The sequence below is a fragment of the Musca autumnalis genome, unplaced genomic scaffold (assembly GCF_047663935.1).
Source record: "Musca autumnalis isolate F117 unplaced genomic scaffold, ASM4766393v1 scaffold_1, whole genome shotgun sequence".
In the NCBI taxonomy this organism is placed as follows: Eukaryota; Metazoa; Arthropoda; class Insecta; order Diptera; family Muscidae; genus Musca; species Musca autumnalis.
Genome location: NW_027411644.1, coordinates 100,044,723 through 100,067,480, shown reverse-complemented (window position 1 = coordinate 100,067,480; position 22,758 = coordinate 100,044,723). Strand labels below are relative to the sequence as shown.

General features: G+C 34.4%; 1 protein-coding gene across 2 annotated transcripts in view; it reads right to left on the bottom strand.

The window, feature by feature from the left end:
• LOC141403595 (uncharacterized) overlaps nucleotides 1-22,758 on the bottom strand; it is a 177,531-nt gene that overhangs the window by 111,720 nt on the left and 43,053 nt on the right. For both annotated transcript variants that reach the window (XM_073986262.1, XM_073986271.1), the window contains one exon: nucleotides 7,175-7,222. The gene's annotated coding sequence lies outside the window, so the exon portion shown is untranslated. The remainder of the gene's footprint in view (nucleotides 1-7,174; nucleotides 7,223-22,758) is intronic.

Genomic DNA, 22,758 nt, shown 5'->3' with positions numbered 1-22,758 from the left:
CCGATTTCAACTCTCAATTTATTTCAATTTTGAATGCCCAGTCTTTCGATCTTAGGGCTGTATACAACATTTTATCATAAAATAACAAATTTATGACTTAAAAATAGTAGCTTAAAAATATTAAGGACGGGATGCCAACCTACTCCAAAGCAAACAAAGTACTGTGCATAATAAAGAGTAAAAAACTTTTAAATTGTACTCCTCCTTACAGAAACTTTTTTTTAATTTAAAATGAGTGAATTAAAACTACTCAAAGAAGGAGTGAGTGCGAGGGATATTAAACTACTCCAAACAAAACTTACTATGTTTATGAATACTAAATAGTAAGATAAGTAAGATATATATTAATAATAACAAGTAAGAAAAGCGTTTAGTTCGGCCGGGCCGAACTTTTTATACCCTCCACCACGAACTGTATTGAAGTGAATAGAAACAATTAGTTTTATTTCGTTTATAAAGTACTAAACTCTTCCTTTTATTGCAGGAGTAGTACATACATCTCAACTGATAACACTCCCTTCAAAACAGTTAATATGGGGCGACATTTTTGTTCTTTCCACAACATGGACCAATATTTACAATTTTCCGAATTGAACGAAATAAATAAAATTGGGCAAAACCGACTAGACCTAAACCTGGATATTCTGGATTTGGATAGTTAACAACATCGGGAGCACCGTTCTATGGATGCTGTATAAAACGGTAACATGTACCGATAAATTTCTGGAAGAAAGTTTCATAACTCCAGCGAAGACTAAATACCATGTCGGTGGTATATTGAGGCCACAACTTTCAAAATACCGTAAATCGAAAGGTACGGTCCTAAGGGGGTATTTGTGGACGTCAACCTATACCGGCACATTTTGGCTGGAATGTTTCATACCTCTATCAAAAACTTAATACCAAATATCAGCTATTTTGGTGGAGAACGAGCTATATGTAGAAAATCGGGAGGTACCGTTCTATGCGGGCTATATGAAGACATGGATCTTTACCGACAAATTTCAGGTGGAAAGTTTTATACCCGCAACGAACACTAAGTACCATCTTGTAGCCATTTCCGTGATATAATGAGGCTAAAACCTTCAATATACCGAAAATTGGGATATACCGTTCTATGGAGGTACCCCCCAAAACATGCACCGATACTGACAAATTTCTGAGGGAAATTTTTGTAGCCCAGAAAAAGACTAAATACCAAATTACAGCTACTTCTCTGAAATAATGAGGCTACAAAATCCAAAATACCGATAATCGGGAGGTACCGTTCTTTCAAAACGTTGACCTGTTCCGACAAATTTCTGAGAGAAATTTTTGTAGCCCGGAAAAAGACTAAATACCCAGTTTCAGCCACTTCGGTGGAATAATGAGGCTAAAACCTTCAACATACCGAAAATCGGGCGGTGCCGTTCTATGGGAGCTACATATATTAAGACGTTGACCTATACCGACTAATTTCAGGTGGAAAGTTTTATACCCGCAACGAAGACTATGTACCAAATTTTAGCCATTTCTGTGTTATAATGAGGCTAAACCCTTCAAGACACCGAAAATTGGGATGTACCGTTCCATGGGGTGTACATTAAAGCGTGGACCGATACAGATATATTTCTGTGAGAACGTTTTGCATCCCAAAAGAAGACGAAATATCAAATTTCAGGCATTTTGGTAGTACAGTATAGCTAAAACCTTCAAAAATACCGGAAATTGGGAGATATCGTCCTATGGGGACTATATGAGAGCGTGTGACCTATACCGACAAATTTCATATGGAATGTTTTATACCCCAAATGAAGACTTACCACCAAATTTCAGCCATTTCGGTGGAATATTGAGGCCACAACCTTCAAAATACCGAAAATCGGCAGGTGCCGTTCTATGGGGGCTATATGAAGACGTAGACCTATACCGACAAATTTCATAGAATGTTTTATACCCCAAATGAAGACTTACCACCAAATTTCAGCCATTTCGGTGGAATATTGAGGCCACATCCTTCAAATCCTTCCTATGGAGGCTATATGAAGGCGTAGAGCTATACCTACAAATTTCCGGGGGAAAGTTTAATACCCTAAACGAAGACTAAAACCAAATTTCGCTGCGACAATGAGGCTAAAACCTTCAAAATACTGAAAATCGGGAGATATCGTCCTATGGGGTGTCTATATCAAAACCTGGACCTATATAAACAAAATTTGGTAGAAATATTTTTTAGCTTCTGGAGACACAAAATACCAAATTACAACCAATTCGGTGGTCAAATGGGACAAATATCCTAAAATTTCCTTAAAAGGACGACGCTCACGTGTCACTTTGTATGGGGGCTATACGAAAACGTGGACCTACATAGCCCGCTTTCAATACCAAAAGTCCTACATACAAATAATAGATTTTACCATAATTTTATCCACCTACTTCAATCCGTTCGGACGCTAGAGTGATTTCCACAGACGGCCAGACGGACGAACATGACTATATCGATGTAGAATTGCACGCTGGTGAAGAAAATATATATGGCCTGTTCCCGTACTTTATAAAGTAGTAAAAGTCGTAAAAGATGTAAAAGTCGTAAACGATTTTCATATAAATTTGGAGTACGGGAACCCAATATGTGTAAAAGTGGTAAAATTGTAAAAACTTTTTAGTTCTGGAACAGAGCTATAGTTTGTGGGGTCTACAATGATTATTTCGAGTAGTTATAAACGGAATGACAAACTTAATGGGGGTATATTAATCCTATGGTGGAGGGTATATAAATAGTAAGGGTTAAAAAAAAAACTAATTAATCAAATAAAACACTGTAAAAACTATATCATTGGGTTTTGACTACTCCAAAACAATATTCAAAATAAGAAAACATTTAAAGAAATTTCAAGTATTTTAAGGATTAATCTTCAGCCCGAATTGGCTGAAACTTGGCATTTGAAGTTCCCAATGGTACAGAAACTTCCCCACCAAAAATTATGGACATAAGTCCTGGTTTTGGTATAGCCCCTATATAACGGTACCACACGATTTCAGGCATTTTAAAGTTTTTATCTACATTTCGACCTAAAAAAGTAAACACAAAATGTTAGCCATTTCGATTGAATAATGCGAGTTAAACCTTCAAAATAAAGAAAATCGAGAGATAGGTTCTACGGGAGCTACATCAAAACCTAGACCTATACAGACAGTTCTCTGCCGGAATGTTTTATATTCCCAATGAAGACTATATACAGAACTTTTTAAAATGCCGAAAATCAGGCGGTACCGTTCTATGGGGGTTATATCAAAACGTGAACCTGTCCACACAAATTATCATATGATACCCTACACCGTTAACCCTGTGTGTAAGCTTTTCACGGTTCTAAGTTTCTTTTCTTTTGGGGAGATACTAAAGTTTTTCGCCATGGCCAGAGGATAAATAGCTAACAGATTTAAAATAATTATATACCGAAATAAAGAGGTTTTCATAAATTCATTGAGTGTGAATATGATAATCGAAAGTTGTTGTTGTTGTTGTTGTTGTCTTTTGCTCGATGTCAATAGGGTTTTTGATATCGGATCGATGACAATCGGGTTGATTGTTGTCGGCTCGTTGGTGATGGAGTTGATATGGTCCGTTCGATGGTAATCATATTGTTGATATCTAAGGCATTTGTATGTGTTTCGGCTCTGAAGTATTCGGATACTGTCAGCTCAGTGGTAATCGTATGTTTATCTCGGTTCTAAGGTATTTTAAATGAAGCATTCGAATGATCTTAGCGCGGTGGCAGTTGGGTTGTTAATGTGCCTGACTATGAGCGACGACCTGGCTAAGAGCGTGATTGAAGCATGTTAAACGCTGGGAGCTTTCATCTGCTAAATACTTTTCGATCACAACTACCCTATTCAAAATTTCGAGGTTTAGAAGTGTATCCTGTGTAACGTAGATATATCGAAAATCTCTCAGAGATATCGTCGGTGTCATGCTTAAGTGTTCCATACGCCATTTGCCTGATTCGAGAAAAACTCAAGTTAATGTTTAAGGCCATACAGGATAAAAATGGTGCAATAATCCAATACTTTAAGAGCTCAGCTCTACTTAACTAAACTCATAGAATATATCAGTAGTTTATTTTAGTCAGATATCTGTGATAGTCTAGAAGTTATGGCAAATTTTTATAATTGCAAAAAGTTGCTGAATTGTTCCATGGAATCTTTTTTTCATGTTTTTGGCAGTTTGTGTCACATGGAACACGTTTTGTCACATTTCAACTAAAACACTTTTTATCAATCGTGTTCCACCTCCCTTATATGAAGTGCTACTGTGGAGTTTAAAAATCAGGACTTTAAATGAAACATTTATTTTTCTCATATAAATACAATAAGGACCATTATTATAGGTTTCCTAAACATTTATTTAAGGAATTTCCTCCACTTGTCACTATTTTTTTGTGATAAAAATTTCGATCGGACAAAACAGATTGATATTTTGCATTTCTAAGGTAACATAAAACATTTAAACGCGGTTTTCTTATAATACGATTTTTGTAGTCGGTTAGCTTCAAGTCGAATGGACGTTTTTGCGTATATTTTTGTGGACTTACATCAAAATTTTGTCTTTAAACAAGGGATTTGTTGTTAAAACCATTGATAAATTTTCGTTGTCATATAACAATACAATATTCCAAAATATTCGGACTTAGAAACTATTATTCTTCAGTTTTTAAACCAAGTCCTTTAAAACAATTTGTTCCATACGCCACACTTTTCCGTAACTTGGCAAAAATGGGCAATTTTTTGTTCCAAACGCCATCATTTTTGGTGCGGAACAATTCGTTTTTGTCTCTTTTTGTTCCATACGCCAAACGACATGGATATGGAACTAAAAAGTTTAAAGTTGTTTTGTTCCATACGCCAGGCTTTATGCATATGGAACAAAACGACAAGATTTTTTGGGTCACAAAGCGGATATGGAACATACTGGCATCTGAATATCTCAGAAAATATAAGAGATATAGAAAATCCGACCAAAAAATCTGAAAGAGCATGGTTCAAAACCTTGTAAGGTACCTTTATCTCAAAATTTCAAAAATGGCATATGGAACACTTAAGCATGACACCGACGATATGAATATCGATATAAATTTTTGGCGCTGTTACAGACATTTTGAGTAAAGACACTTAAGGTACCCTTCTCACATAGTAATATAGGGTATACAAACATTCCACATGCCTTTTCGCAAATTTGTATTTTCATTTCTTTCTTTTTCACTAGGTGTTCATTCCGCTGTGTTAGGCCATATTGCAATAACTATCAGAAAATAAAATTCGTCAAGATTTGAGAAAAATTGTTGTCATGTGATGTGAGGTACTATGGCGGCTAACAAAAATGCACTGGAATTTAAGTGAGTTGGGAAGATGGTGGTGGTAAGTTTGTAAAGAAGAAGAAGGTTGGTGTTTTAAGACATGTATGCTTGTATTTGTTGGTTAGTGTGGCAAATTTGTAGTTTGTTTATTATTGCGGCAAACGACCGCTTGAGCATTGTTGTCTAGCCTCATGATTGTTGAGTTGTTATTTTATTTGCAAAATTTATTTTTATTACTAAATTAATTTTATTTTGTATCTTTGTTCATTTCAAATTTGTTGACACATTAATAGTGTTGTAGTTGTTGTTGGTGTTTCTTTGAATTTTTTGGGAGGGAATTATTGCCAACTTTATTTATTTCTGATTTTTTGTTGTTGGAGCTTTTGGTTGAATATTTTTATTTATTTTTCCATTGTTTTGTTTTACAGAAATACCACCAAGCCTTTTTTCCTTGGAGTTAAGAGTTTTAGTTTTTGTTTTTTGTTTATTTGATTATTTAATAAACCTGCCGCACTAATAAACTTACTTCCTTAAAAATGGCATAAAATAAATTGCATAGCCAACCAAACAAAAGAAGGCATTGAAAACAATAACTTCTTAGATAAAGAAAAGATTTTTTAAATCGAGAATAAAAAATAATCATATACTACTGATTACGTGTGCATAGTTAATAACAACAGGCTTTTTATGGCAATGGAAAGCTATTTGTGCAGCGGTTGCTTCTAATGTCTATGGTTGAATATGTTGATTTATTTCGAGAAGCTTTTAATTTCGCAACATTTTTAATCATGTATAACATGCGGCGGTTGTCATTTAATCGGCAATAACCACACTTAAGAACAGCTGGGCAGCTGAGGTATTTTAAATCATAAACGGAATGTTCAAAATCATCATCGATTTTTCAAAGAGGTGACTAGATGTCTGTTCTAAGTTTAAGTTTTAGCATCAAGAACAGGCCACATATAAAAAATATAAATTTTAAGTTTTAGCATCAAGAACAGGCCACATATAAAAGAAATATAAAGGTATCATACTAGAACCCAATTCTAAAGCAATTATCAGTCGCAATAAAAACTTAATGAATATAGTATTTGCATCACACATAAAAACAACCATACACACCAAATAAACCCCAAAACATATTCACATGTTTATATTTCAAACAAATTAATTGTTTTCAAATGTTTTGTGATTTTATTACGAGTTTGTGACATATATCGATATATTCTTTGAACACAATATTATTAATTATTTTTAGAAGTTTGTTTAAATTCGATTTTGAATTTATTTTGCATAAATTTTCTTCTTAAATCGCAACTTGTTGCCGTTAATTTAAAATCGTATAAAAAATTGCTGTTCGTTATGAATTTAATGGAAGAGAACATGTTTTAATGTGTTTTCGAGTTAATATTTCTACATAAATGTTTGTCATTCTAATATGAGGTGACCAGACTAAGGGTCTGGCAAACAAGTCAAATGTTATTTATACCAGAATTGTGAAACCATTTCCAGCTGGTTTATTGTTTATTTGTGTTGTATTGTGTGAATTTAATGAATGAATTAAATATAAAACAACTATTGGATATTCATCTTAGATTGAAAACAAAAAACAGCAAAACCAATATAATGTTAAGCAATTAATCAATTTTTGTTGTTTTTATTAAAATGTTTTTGGATGAATATTTAGAGGCGGCAAGAATGGGATAATTGTTGAAAATTTTAATAGAGTTTGTTTTCGATACTTTATTGAGGCTACAAACTGCATCTCTCAAACTGCATCATTATTTCTGTTAATAACTTATTCTGACTAGTCTGAAGTGAAATAAGTTTAAAATACTTACTTTGTATTTAAACTTGCTTAAAGTTTCGCTTTATCTGCATAATTGGGGCTGGAAAAAATAAAAAAATCAAATTATAAGATTTATTTCAAAAATTTCAGTTTTTGTAAGTTATTGAAATAACTGGACTGGAACTAAGACTGACTTACACGAAAACAGAAAATAACGTATTATAGAATAATAAATAATAAATCTTTATATATAAAACTCAATTGTCGTTTGTTGGTAATTGAATCAGTTGAAAACGGCTAGAGCGATTTGGATAATTTTTTGTGGAAATGTTAGTCATAGTCCAGTTTAGGTTTTTATGCAAAGAAAAATTGGCCACGCCCAATTTTCCGCCCACTTTTATAAATATGTTATATCTACGGAACTACTCAATAGATTTTCCTGAAATTTGCAGGGAACGTAGAGTGATGGCCCCCGGTTGAAATAGGCTACATATTTGGTTGAATTTCGGATCGGGCGGGGTACCTCCCCTATGCCCTATTTTTGTAAAAATGCAATATTTGCAACAATTACAAATGTATCGCCTCGAAAATTAATTTCCGAGTCAATGGCGATTGTGTCTCCGACCTTACGTGCTTATTTGGGGCATTAAGACTGGACAACGCCCAATTTTTTAAATATGTTATATCTACGAAACTACTAAATCGATTTTCCTTAAACTTTCAGCGAATGTACAGGGTTGGTCCCCGATAAAAATAGGGTACATATTTTTTGACTTTCGGATCGGGCGGGTACCTCCCCTATGCCCTATTTTTGTAAAAATGCAATATTTGCAACAAATACGAATGTATCGGTTTGGGAATTTATTTGCGAGTCAATGGCGAATGTTTCTCCAACCTTACGTACCTATTTTGTGACTTAAGATCCGACCACGCTCACTTTCTAATTAGGTTATATCTACAGGGGATTTTCAAGAAAATCGCGATTTCTCTAAACTTTTAAATCTTTATAAATAAAAATCAAATATCGTTCGTTGGTAATGGTATCAGTTGAGAACGGCTGGACCGATTTTCGACTTGGGTTTTTATGCAAAGAAAATTTGACCATGCCCACTTTTACGCCCACTTTTTCAATTTTCTATTTTTATCATTTCTACAAAAACTACTGAACCGATTTTCCTGAAATTGCCAGGGAATGTATAGAGATGATCCCCGCTTAAAATAGGCTACAAATTCAGTTGAATTTCGGAATGGGCGGGGAACTTCCCCTATACCCTACTTTTTTAAAAATGTTATATTTACAATAATTACGAATGTATCTATTTGGAAGTTAATTTGCGAGACAATTGTGGTTGCGTCTCCGACCTTACCTATTTTTTTAGGAACCACAGGCTTGACCATACCCACTTTTTAAAATATGTTACATCTACAAAACTACTGAACCGATATTCGTGAAAATGTCAGGGAATGTACAGGCATATTTTCTTGAATTTTGAAGAGGGCATATTTAAAAAACGCCTTACCTTTATGAATAAAAATTAAATGCTGTCATAACCCAACTTAGGGTTTTTGGAAAGAAAAGTTTACCACGCCCCCGAAAACAGGTTACATATTTTATTGAATTCCAGAGGGGGCGGGGTACCTCCCCTATGCGATATTTAAAAAAAACTTTATATTTGCAAAAATTATGTATGTATCGGAATAAAAATTTACGGATTAACTGTTTTTTTTAGTATGTCATAACTCCAATACTACTGAAGGGATTTCTATAAAATTTGCAGCAAAAGCTCAATGTTTGCCGTTGTTATGTGGGGTACCTTCCCCATGCCTTTCTGTTAAACGCTATATGTATGTATAAGCCAAACTTATGATTATATCGGTTTCAGCATACATTTTGGTAGGCAATGAAGTTGTGTGCACCCTAGGACCGGACCAGGCCCACTTTTTTTAATATGTTATATCTTGAAAACTGATGACCACGCCCACTATTTTCAAAAGATTATTTTTCCAAAATTTCAAAATTTTCAGAAAATATTCAGGAATGTCCCGTGGTCCAAAATGCAATATATTTGTAGACGAATTTCGGGGCCTATTATTTTATAATCGGTGTATTTGTTAAACTTATGAGTGCATCAGGTTGCAAATTAGTTTTCTAGACAACGGTGGTTGTCCCCCGATCAAGAAAAACTATATATTTACAAATGTACTTAAATGGTGAGGTTCAACGGTCCATCAGCCATGAAAAGCTAAAACATATAGGCCTAAATAAGCGGGAGAATTCGATTTAATAATTTTTTTAACTTTTATTATTAGATCGCTTTAGGATAAAGACAGTGACATGGACGATAATAAATCCTAAAAGGCACAAATTGGCGAAAAATCCGACAAAGTCCGTAAGAGAAAAGAAAGGTTACAGACAAAATCTGTTGATAAATTTAAAATCCTTCTCGGTTTGACAATGGACCGAAGAAGTGAGATAGAAAATACCTACTTTTGAATTAAAACTCATTACGACGGGCCAGCAACGCGGACCGGGGTCTGCTAGTATTTAATAAAAATATATAAATACAACAATATTTGTTCCAATTATTCATAGACACTAAACAGTTGCTCTGTTCCAGAACCTGCAAGAATAAACAAATTTTTACTACGAAACAATAGTATTTCCTTTACGTTATCGACAAAAATAGTAAAAACAAGTAAGAAGGGGCTATAGTCGGACGGGGCCGACCATGTGAAACCCTACTCCACTACCATTGGGCATCACCAGTTTTCTACTGAATCTATTTAACATGATTGCATAATTTCTGCTTGTAGATTGCTTTAGTTTCTCAAAATGGCTTTATCTCGTCGAGATATGAAGTTTGGTAGACCACATTTTTCGGAAAAAACAAACTTATTATACCCTTTCCACATTGTTCGGTAGGGTATAATTAGTAGATTCTTACAGTCCGGGAACAGAGCTATTAATATTGGTAATTTTCTTTTCTTTTGTTCTATTTTCTAATATTTATTACACCCTCTTAAACATATTATCCTATTTATTGTTATCTGTAATGTATGGCTTTGTAAAACAAAAGACTTAAGACACATACACACTTGACTGATAATGATTTCAACAAAACTCCCAGAAGCATTACTCTCCAACAACATAAGCCCAAGATTTACAACAACTTTTCACATTTGTGTAATATAATTATAGTGAAAAAGAAATAATATTATTTATTTTTTACACTCATGCACCCCATGAAGTGGTAAATTGCTGTTACTGGCAATCGAAGCAGCAAGCAAGCAGCAAGAACACCAATCATGGTTGGGTTAACTAACTGCTGCCTTGCAACACCATTGATTTTTCCCGACAAATAGCATCTTATTTTGTGTTCGCTTTCGCATTATTTGACAGGCATTAATAAAGCCGCCAACATACCACCATCAAACACAAGAACAGCAACAAAACTTACTCATTTAACGTCATCGTTCCGTATGTAGTATGAGATGCCTACAAAATGTTTACTTAAGCAACAACAAGAACAACCATTTAGACAGAATGGGGTCAATAAATATATTCGTGTGACTTGTGATGTATATTTTCATACAAAGATAATGAAACATACATTACATACGCACGTACCTAGACTTTCATACATACATACATACATACGTACATACATGCATACATACATACATACGTACATACATACATATGTACATATTTGCAAACTCTTAATATATGGAGTACTTGAGAATGTAGCAGCACATAACATTGCAACAAACATGTTTGTGTGAGTTTAAAAAAGAAAAAAACAGATTCAAGTAGCTTCTCTAGTCCATGACATGGACAAAGAAAAGGCTGGAGTTTTAAAAATTAGAACGTAAACATAGCTTTTGCCTTAAGACATGTCAAATATGCGTCTTTCCAATAATCTTTTAATGCGGTATTTGTTCTTTGCATCGCCTTTCTTAGCATCATTGTTTCATGTACTATCACCACTACAGCTTTTTGATTATGATGATGATATTTCTCTCTGCATGTGATAATTTATCGGTGCGAAAGAAGATTAAATTGACTTAATAAAAACTCAAATTTTTAGGTGTGTAGAAAATTACTTCTAGTAGTAACTATTGGAGGTGAAATTCATATATGAAGCGATAATATTAAGGATAATAAGAGGTTTGTACATAACAGGATGATAATGTGGCGTTTATTATTGAAGGAAATGCAGCGAAGATCTGTCTAATGCAAAACAAGTAAAAACGTCGGATTTGAAGAAGCTGGTATCGCAACCAAAAAGATTTTTTTCCAAAACTTTTAGTTGAAAAGTTTTCCAAAACTTTTAGTTGGAGTTATAGCTCCAGTAGTACTATTAGATTTACAAAATTGACTGGTTCTCAAATGTCAATTCCATTGCGAATACGTCAAAATATCCGCGTCATAAAGCCAGTGGCATTTATTTGACATTTACTCCATGGAATTGATATTTGAAATACAGTGGAATTTGTAAGTCGAAACGTACAATTGGAATCATGAACTTGCCGGTCGATCAGGAATATAAATGCTTTTTGAGGAGTTACAAATGGAGTGACAAACTTGATGTACCCTTCTCTATTGGGGGAGGGTATCAAAAAGGCGCAGGGATAGCCAAATCCAAACAAAGAAGTGGAAGAAGTGCCCCAAAGAAGGCAAAAACCATTCAATCGGCTGGCAAGGTTATGGCAACGGTTTTTTGGGGCTTCAAAGGTATTTTATTGATTGACTATCTGCAAAAGGGTAAAACAATAAATTCAGAGTACTATTGCAACCTTTTGGATCATTAAATGTACAAATTCGAGAAAAACGTCCTGGCTATTTTCACTACATTTAAAATTGCTAAAAAAAAATATTGACAGTGCAATTACCTTCAATTCTTCCCTTCGGAAGAGCTGTAATGATTGTTTAAAGTTTCTAACATATCTTACACTAAAATGATGTTGAGTTGCTACACAAACCTAATGCGACATCCTCAAACAGATTAGCATGGACCAATGCAACCAAGATGAGGAAATGGTATGTAGTGCTGTTGTGATACTATGATGCTCCCGGAAGATGAAACGAATAGCAAACTCTGAGACTGGGGAGGAGTAAGGCTTTAAGAAACATAAATTTGATTGAGTTTGGATTTTATGGCCGCATCCTAAGATGAATATTTTTTATTTTTTAAAGCATATCGGGGAAATCTCTCTGAAACCAAATTGAATCTTGTTTTAACCACTGTAGCAAACTTGTAGATAATATCATAAAGAAAATATTTGGAGAAATAATCATATCGATAATTTGCATTTATTGCCTCAAAATGTATACTATATCTAAAAATTCCTCAATTTGTGTGTTTTTTGCAAACACGTGCATTTTTCGCAGTGTTTTGTTAAGGAAAACAATTGCTGGAATATAATACACAACTCGTCAGTACATTTCGTTGTTGTAAAATGCCTCCATCACGTTGTGCCTTAGCCGTTACCCATAATTTACAACTAATTCCGTCGTCTCTGCTAGGAAATTAGGTATTATTTCAGTTATTACCAGCAGCAAAATGACGAGCGGATGCAGCAGTGATGCCGTTTTGGAATTTTCTGCTCTGCTGCCCGAACATCAGAGGCATTGGATAGTTTTCTAAGGCCTTGTTGGTACATTCTCTGAATCCTTGCGAATTGGCTTTCCAATGGTTCAGAGAAGTAAGGCGTTCCAAAGGTTATGAAGTCGGGTGGTCTATTAATGGTGACAAAGATAGGGTGATGTTCCAGTTCTGGATTGTCAACTGCTACTGAAAAAAACGTTGAAGAGTGGAGGAAGAGAGCAATAATAGCGCTTTATTCATGTTAGAATTCGATTGGTAAGAGGTGGGGACTGAACCAATCGTTTAAACAATGCACAGTGGATCCACCCATTGGCCAAAAATAAAAAAATGAATGTCAAAATTTTGGTACAGCATCTGGCAACTCTGACAGCTATGACATGGACCTTTTTAAAAATATATTAGTTTTTATTTCATTCGCACGCGATCTTCTTAAGAATAGCTTCAAAAGTCGGAACATTTGACTAATATTTTTTGTTGTGAGTACAACCTATATTTTAAGTGCAAGTAAATATATTCAAAATATCGCGAAACTAGTACGTATAGCAAAATATTATAGTGGATTTTGAAGGAGGAGGTAATAGCTTAATTTTCATTAAAAAATTGTCTTAACGTGTTGTGGAATTCTAGTTAGCTTAGTGTATTTTGTAATATCAATTCGATCATATACTTAAATTTGACCTAAGGTTTTAGTAATGATGCCCACCAGTGTCCACATCGGGAATAATTTTCCAAAGTAGGTCAGGGGTTTAAGATTATTCAGTATTAAAATCAGCTGCCATCTAGTGCCAGACTATAAATGGTGGGTCGCTGACTAAAGCTGCCCTAGAATAAAGTTACATTAATATAATTGGCATCAGTGGCAAAATGAAGAAATCTTCTTCCAAATTAGTCCTACGATGGCGGTACGTGTCTTCCAGGAAGAACGCTATAAAATCTATATTAAAAAGTTTACCAATTTTCAGAAAAAAATATTGGTTTTTTTAATCCGCTACATTGATTGGATTTTATGTTGTTTTGGAGATTGTTTTGATTCCCCAAGCCTATTTTAGCATCATAAGATAATCGGGACCTTTGTTCATGTCATTTTGTATTAACAGCATAAAACAATTTTTACCGTATACGCTCTTCAGAGGGGAAAGGGTGGAGAATGTCACGCTCGTGGCTTCTTAAAACACTCTTCGCAGCAGCACAAACCTGTAACCGGCGCATTGGCTTGATTTTTACACTCTAAATATTTTTGGCCACTTTCTCCATACAAGTGGATCCACTGTGCAATGGACGCATACCACTGTGGCAAGGCCTTCCAGAATAGGAAACTTCCTTCCACAGGCAGCTCTTAATGCGATGCTGAACCTCCTGCCTTTGGGGCTCAACAATAAATGGCAGGCAGTGCATAGCGCATGAACTGCATTTTTGGTTCAACGGTACTTTTCAGCATGAATTTATCTTAAGTGAATTAGGAGCCAACTTTAAAGTGGACCCTTGTGTTAAATTTAGCGGCTATATGTCACCCGTCCAGAGATTTGAAGATGTTGAGTTCGATGGATGACTGTAACTGAAGCAACTTTCCTCTGGACGTTCTGGTCTTCCATGTAGACGGCTGCAAGATGAAAGAAGTTACCGGAACTGGCTGAATAGAATTGTCTGAACAATTGCTCAAATGTACCCATTCATGGCATCTCTTGCATTTTATCGACACTGACCTATCGTGAATGAGACTGTGATAACCGGAGCAAAACAATGGTCTGACGTTGCTCTTTCACCTCCAGTACGGACCAGAAGAATCCGCATCAAGCATATGTCTCGGAATGATTAGTAGTTGGTGGGGTGGAAAATTCTTCTCATCTTTGATAGGGTGGAAGATAGACATATTTCTCTAATCGTTTTTTAAGGTTTTTATGCCCTCCATCATAATACGAGGACAGTTCGGAAACTTCTTAGCCTAGCACAAAAAGCGCGGTATAAACAAAAATTAAAAGTTTTGGAAACTTCCATCTCTGTTATGAACACATGTTAAATTTTGTTTCGATCTGGCAACTCCTTCATATAGAAACAGGTGTTCAAAAAAGACGCATTCGCAATTTTTTTACAATAGAAAAATTAGAAATGCGTGCTGTCATTAAATATTTACATAAAAAAGGTTTATCGGGACTAGAAATTCATAATGATATGGTGAATGTGTTAGGTGAAAGTGCTCCTTCATATGCAACAGTAAAAAATTGGGTTGCTGAAATTTAAAGCATTGAAGATGAACCACGTAGTGGACGTCCAAAAACAGCAACAACAACAGAAATTGTAGCCAAAGTGCATGATATGGTATTAAATGATCAACGAATAAAAGTGCGTGAAATTGTTTATATCATGGGCATCTCAAATGTTCGACTCCATTTAATTTAGCATGAAGAACTACAGATGAAAAAGCTTTCTGCAAGATGGGTGCCGCATTTGTTAACAGTCGATCGAAAACGCATAAGAATGAACATTTCCCAAGCTTGTTGGGATCGTTTTAAGCGAAATAAAATGGATTTTAAGCGTCATTTTATAACTGTTGATGAGACATGGATCCACCACTATACTCCAGAGACAAAAGAACAATCCAAACAATGGACTGAAGCTGGAGGAAGTGCCCCAAAGAAGGCAAAAATAATTCAATCGGCTGGCAAGGTAATGGCAACGGTTTTTTGGGACTTCAAAGGTATTTTATTGATTGGCTATCTGCAAAAGGGTAAAACAATAAATTCAGAGTACTATTGCAACCTTTTGGATCAATTAAATTTACAAATTCGAGAAAAACGTCCTGGCTTACAACACAAAAAAAATTAATTTTTCATCAAGACAACGCAACAGCGCACAAGAGTGTTTTAACAATGGCTAAAATCAACGAATTAAAGTACGAGTTGCTTGACCACCCACCTTATTCTCCTGATTTAGCTCCCAGTGACTTTTACTTGTTCCCAAATCTAAAAAAATCCTTGCTGGCAAACGTTTTACCTCAAATGAAGATGCAATTACAGTTGTAAACCACTATTTTGAAGACCTTGAGGAAAACTATTTTAATCAAGGGATAGAATTGCTAGAAAAGCGGTGGACTAAGTGTACTGAAGTTTCAGGAGATTATATTGAAAAATAAAAATATTTTTGAAAAACTAACTATTCTCTTTCATTGATAGGCTAAGAAGTTTCCGAACCGCCCTCGTATGTAGGGTAGAATTAAATTTGCCATTACGTCGAAATACTAGTCTCCAAGTATATATATTCTTGATCAGCATAAAATTCTAAGTCGAAATAGCCATGTCCGACATGACGGACCGACAGACGGTCCCTCCGCCTGTTGATATCGATGTATAGATAGCAATTTTTAAGATAGAGCTTTATAATATGGTTTAGATGTTTTTATTACTCTTAGGATGGGTGGTTATAAAAATGGGCCATATCGGTCCACATTTGATATAGCCCCCCATAGAACAATACCTCCCGATTTTCGGTATTTTAAAAGTTGTGACCTCAATATTCCCCCGAAATGGCTGAAATGTTGTATTTAATCTTCGCTAGGGGTATAAATCTTTGCACCTGAAACTTGTAGGTATAGGTCCACGTCTTCATATAGCCCCCATAGAACGGACCCTCCCGATGTTTCGTATTTTCAAGGTTGTGGCCTCAATATACGTCTGAAATGGCTGTAATTTAGTATTTAGTCTTCGTTGGGTGTATAAGACGTTCCACCAGAAATTTGTCCATATAAGTCTTTATATAGCTCCCACGGATTTCCAATATTTTGAAAGTTTTGGTCATGCAAAGGCACCAATGTAAGGGTACAACCCAATTTAATATTTTTTGAATATTTTAATCACAGGATAATGTAAATTGGTTGTTAATTGGAATTTTTTGTTCCCGGAAGGTAGAAAACTTACTCGCAAAAACTATCCATATAACGGCTGATCCAACTAGAGGTACTTTTTTCAATAGCCTTTTTTGACAGATCACGTGTGAGTCGTGTCACGCTGTCATGTTATTATACCCTACACCACTTTGTGGAAAGGGTATTATAAGTTTGTTTTGGGAAAAATTCATGTAACACCGCGAAATATTCGTCGGAGACCCCCAATGTGGTATACCAATCTTCATATCTCGACGAGATAAAGCGATTTTGAGATGTGGGTCTGTCCGTCCGTCCGTCTGCCCATTATAAATTGTAAACACGCTCCAGGCCGCAATTATGGACCGATCGTCACGAAATTTTGTATGGAGGTCGGGTTCAGGCCAGAATAGATCCCTATTCTTATTGGTGATGATCGAGAAATATTTAGCGGGTGAAATGGACCAAAAACAAAATTTTTATCCAATTTTCTGGCGGCTCTGTAGGTCTCAATAATAGCCCGATCAACGCGTAATTTTTAATAAGGTAAGAGGTTATCACAAAGGAGAAGCTTGCAATTTGAGATGGCGATCGGATAATATTTAGAGGGTTAAATGGACCAAAACTTTTGTGTGAAAATTGTGAAAATTTTTAATATACAGCTTATATCTTAATTCCTGGAAGTGACATTCCGGACAAGTGAGATATACTTGAAAGTGGAACGCTTGACCTTTCAATTGATGCCAATTATGTTGGTATGCATGATCAGATAACAGAGTTACAGCCTAATATATTCCGTTATTTGTTTGTAGTGTAATAACAAACTCGCTAGAAGTCGCAATTATACATCAATAGTCACGAAATTTTGCACCGGGTAAGAGTATAGGTCGAAAAAGATGCCTACAATTTTGAATGATGATCTGATATTCTTTAGCGGGTGAAATGGACCATTACTTTTGTATGAAAAATATAAAAATTTTATTTTTGGTCGATATTTTAATTCCTTGAGGACATATATATTTCGCAAAGTAGCCTACATATGGAAAAAAACTACTGACCTTTCCTCTGATGTAAATTGCAATAAAGTGTTTGCTAGATAACGGACCTAATGCCTAATATATAATGGGTTCTGTGTAGAGAACCACATTTTTATCCCATGCTACATATTGTCTCTACAAAAGTTTATGTAACACCACGAAATATTCGCCCTAGACCCCTTATTTGGTATGCCAAAATTCATATCTCGACGAGATAAAGCGATTTAGCGATGTGTGTCCGTCCATTAAAAATTGCAAACAAGCTTAAGGCCGCAATTATGGACCGATTTTAACGAATTTTTTAAGGAGGTTTGGTTCGGGCCAGAATAGAAATGATGCTGGAGATCGTGAAATGTTCAGGGAATGAAATGGACCACAAACAAAATTTTAACCAATTTTGTAGCGACTCTGTAGGTCAAAATAATAACCCGCAAAATTTTAAACAAAGTTTGAGTTTATGATGAAGAAGAAGCGTACAAACCAACGTGAAGTTCAGATAATACTTAGCGGGTTAAATGGACTGAAACTTTTGTGTGAAATTGGTAAAAATTTCAATAACGTTGCGGTTAAACAACGGAAGTAGTAGTACTACATAAGTGTGTTTCATTACATTTTAGTTTGTCGTGAACTAAATTTTCCTTTCCTGCTACAAAAATGTCTTTGTCATGCTAGATAACTTTTTGGTTTTGGTCATAAGTATTATACATTACTTCTCTGATATTTGATAATTAAATTTTCACAATCATTGAAAAGAAGTTCCGTGGAGAGCGATTGTCCAGGGATAGTGGTATAGGGTATCCCATGGTCGGCGCCGTCCGACTATAGACTTTTCTTACTTGTTTTTGAATATTTTTATCACAGGATAATGCAAATTGGTTGTTAATGGGAATTTTTTGTTCCCGGAAGGTAGAAAACTTACTCGCAAAAACTATCCATATAACGGCTGATCCAACTAGAGGTACTTTTTTCAATAGCCTTTTTTTGACAGATCACGTGTGAGTCGTGTCACGCTGTCATGTTATTTTTGTTTAGTATTGTTTGGCATTTGATCATGGAATGACTTACACCTGAACAACGATTACAAATCGTTCAACTTTATTACGAAAATTCACGTTTATTGGGGGATGTGTTTCAAGGCAATTTTTATTTAGTGAGGAGGCCATTTCTGACTGAATGGGTATGTAAACAACGAAAGTAGCCGCATTTGGCTTAAGAGAAACCTAAAGAGGTTCAAGAGGTGTCACTTCATCCAGAAAAAACAACTGTTTCATATGGTTTGTCCGCTGGTGGAATCATCGGTCCATATTTCTTCAAAAATTATGTCGGTGAAAACATAACCTTCAATTGCGACCATGATAGCTGATTATTTGATGTCTGAAAATGAAGCTCGTGATCTCGGCGACATTATGGTTTCAATAAGACTGCCCATCTGTACCAACATGGCATCAATCAATTGATTTATTTAGAGAACACTTCGATGAACAGACAATTTTACGTTTTGGGACTGTCGATTGGCCACCAAGATCGTATGATATCACACCGTTAGACTTTTTCTGTGGGGATATGTAAAGTCTAATGTGTTTGTGGAAAACATCACGCGTGTCAATCGTCAGTTACCAGTCGAAATGTTTGAACGAATTATCGAAATTTGGACTCTACGGACATACCGTCTAAGACGTAGACGCGGTCAACATTTGATAGACATAAACTTAAAAAAGAAAATCCCAAAGAATGTTCTTTCAAATGATAACACTGTGTGTCATTTTTTGAGACATGGTTTATTAACCACATTCTGACACCGCAGCGTGATAGAAGACCTGAAATAAGAAGACACGTGTCTTGTCCCTAATAATGTGCTTTAAGCAATATTTTCGATTAAGGTTTCACGACATTGATTATTTCAGTCTTTTGTATCCTATACCACATTTTTAAAATCCCAGATATCCATGAAAATATATCGAACCAGACACTAACATTACCTCTCCATACTGGTGTAGATTTATCTGTGAATTACTTGTTATCAAGTTTGGTTGAGTCATTAAGTTGAAAATCCTTTTTAAAGGATCAGTTAAGAGTCTTTATCAGTATTGGCCAAAAAATAGCAACAAATTTCTGGTGACATGTCCTTTTAAAAATAATAGGTAGTATATGGATTTGTAATGAGTTTTTTTGCTGGGTTGCAAAGTTTTATGCAGATGTTCGAAAAAAATTAAAATACAGTTTTCATTCCAGATGTTCATTATAACTAATTAGTTTTTGTTAAATTCAAATTTGCTTGCCAAATTGATAATGAATTCAATGTTTATTTGATTAAATATGAAAACAAATACTTAATCACATTCAAATGTATTGTCATCAGAAAATATAAAAAGAATTCATATTTAAATGAAGACAAATGGCAAACTGTGATATTTGGTTTTGAAAACATTTCCTTTGGTAATTTATTTTTTAAGAATGACAAGTAATTTTATTGAAGTCATTAATAGATTTTTACATATTTTGTACATAGAGCGGCAATGAAAAATAAAATAATTATTTCCAAAAATTGCGCTCAGATTCTATTTATAGCTCAGTGATATGTGATCCACTTCTTATCCTTGTGTGCATGCAGAAAAAAAGTTAAGCACACAATGACTTAAAAAAATGTTAATATAGCCATAAGAAAAAAAACGTTTGGCCACTTAACGAAATATCTGAGGTCAAGTGATAAAGATACCGATGAAATCATCTAAAAGCAATATCAATTTGTTAAATCACATAATTTATCATCCACGTGCTATATAAGGATTAATAAATTCATTTTAAATTAACTTAAACCGAACTACTGTGTTTCGTTTAATTTTGCATATTTTTCGATACATTTGTCAAAGTTGGTTTGGCATCGTTCATTCGATTAACAAATTTTAGCCTCAAAATGTCATACACTATGAATTCAGTTAAATTTAGATGAAATAAAATTTGCATTATTTGCAAAAATGTGTGTGTGCTGTTTTTTCTTCTGTGAGCATCGGGGCAAGCTTTTATTTAAAAGCAGTAAACAAACGATTTAGTTTTTTATGTGTATTTTAAATCTTATTTAAGGACACATATCTTCGTAGAGCAATAAATAACAGAGAAGAATAATTTCCGTAGATTAAATATGCAAATTTTCAATCACAAATTATAAAAAATGTTGTTAATAGATTTTATTGCTAATTTTCGCAAATATTAGGTTTTGTTTGAAATGAATTAAAATGACATCTGAAATATTTCATTATAAAAGTGATGGAAGTCTTTGCTTATTGTGGGCATTTTGGTATTTTCTATTGAAAAACGAAGGTATAAATTTGAATTTTATTCATTTCTTTGTAAAGCTTTGTATATAAAATACACCTGACACTAGTATTATTGGAAATTATCTTTAATCATTTGTTTCTTCTCAAATATGTCACTAACGATTTTGAGTTTTTCGTATATATTATTGGCTTAGACGATCACTGTAGTTTATGCGTTGGCAAATGTACTTATGCCAAGAAACAATGAACACCTGAGTACACCTTTTATGCTGGAGAGGCCAAAAACGGAAAGTAGAGGGGACCACCTTAAGCATTGATATCAGTTGGACAGAATCCGATGGCTCTCAGAAGTCTATCTCAAAATTCGATTTCAAACCCAAACATTTTATTATTGCTACGTCACTAAATTACTAGTAGATGTTGTTCTAGATTCCCAATTTCACTTCTCATCTCAAATGTTTGCATATCAGTCGTTAACATGTTTAGCTGAAATTTATTTTAGCTAAAATAAAAATAGAACATTGGTGGCGTTCTTCTCCACCGAAGTTATTATTCAATAACTTCTTCAACAAAAAACTTTTTATACCCAAACATCAATCGTCAGCTCGAAGTATAAAGGTGAACCATTGAAGTTTTTCTTGGTTCACCTTTATACTTCGAACTGACGATTGATGTTTGGGTATAAAACGTTTTTTGTTGAAGAAGTTAGTTAATAATAACTTCGGTGGAGAATACCCACAAGCAAAAAACAAGGGAACTGATGAGATCCTGTGGCGAGGATCGAAACTAGTCTTCCCTGCCTTACCCCTTGGCGAACAATGCCAAACCTTCTCCACTAATAAATTAGTTGTTTTAAATATTAAAACAACAACAATGGGATAAAGCCAGACTATTTTGAAAAATTAAAATAAAAATATCTTTCCTTCCTCGTAGGCGGTCATTGGTCTTGTTAAAACCTGAAGAAATTTTTGATCATAAAAATACTTTAAAACTAGAAACAAAAAAAATTAACAACGCTATAAAAATCCTATGTTTACAGAAAACATTGAATTTTTTAACACCATGTCATTAACGTAAGTTTGATGATGAGTCAAACAAAGTCACTCAGCCAGCGACTATGTTATAGGTGAAATTGTGTCAAAAATCTGATTTGAAACTTAACACCTATATGCTGGAGAGGCCAAAAAAGGAAAGTAGGGAGGACCACCTTAAACATTGATATCAGTTGGACAGAAAAGGATGACTTTCAGAAGTCTATCTCAAAATTCGATTTCAAACCCAAACATTCTATTATTGCCACGTCACTAAATTAGTAATAAATGTTGTTCTAGATTCCCAATTTCTCTTCTTATCTCAAATGTTTGCATATCAGTCGTTATCATGTTTAGCTGAAATTTATTTTAGCTAAAATAAAAATATCTTTCCTTCCTCGTTGACGGTCATTGGTCTTAATAAAACCTTAAGAAATTTTTGATCATAAAAATATTTTAAAACTAGAAACAAAAAAATTAATAACGCTATAAAATCCTATGTTTACAGAAAACATTGAATTTTTTAACACCATGTCATTAACTGGAGTTTGATGATGAGTCAAACAAAGTCACTCAGCCAGCGACTATGTTGTAGGTGAAATTGTGTCAAAAATCTGATTTGAAACTTAACAACAACAGCTGATGATGATCAGCGTTACCGACATAAAACACATCAAGTTTCTTCTCCTCCTTCTCAATTTGATTAAATAATGAGGCAAGATTTGAATTTAAATTGAAAGAAATGACTTGATTGGTTTAAACATTTATGAATGAACAAATTTATGAACTGCTATAAATATTAATTAGCTAAACTAAGAGTTTTTTCTT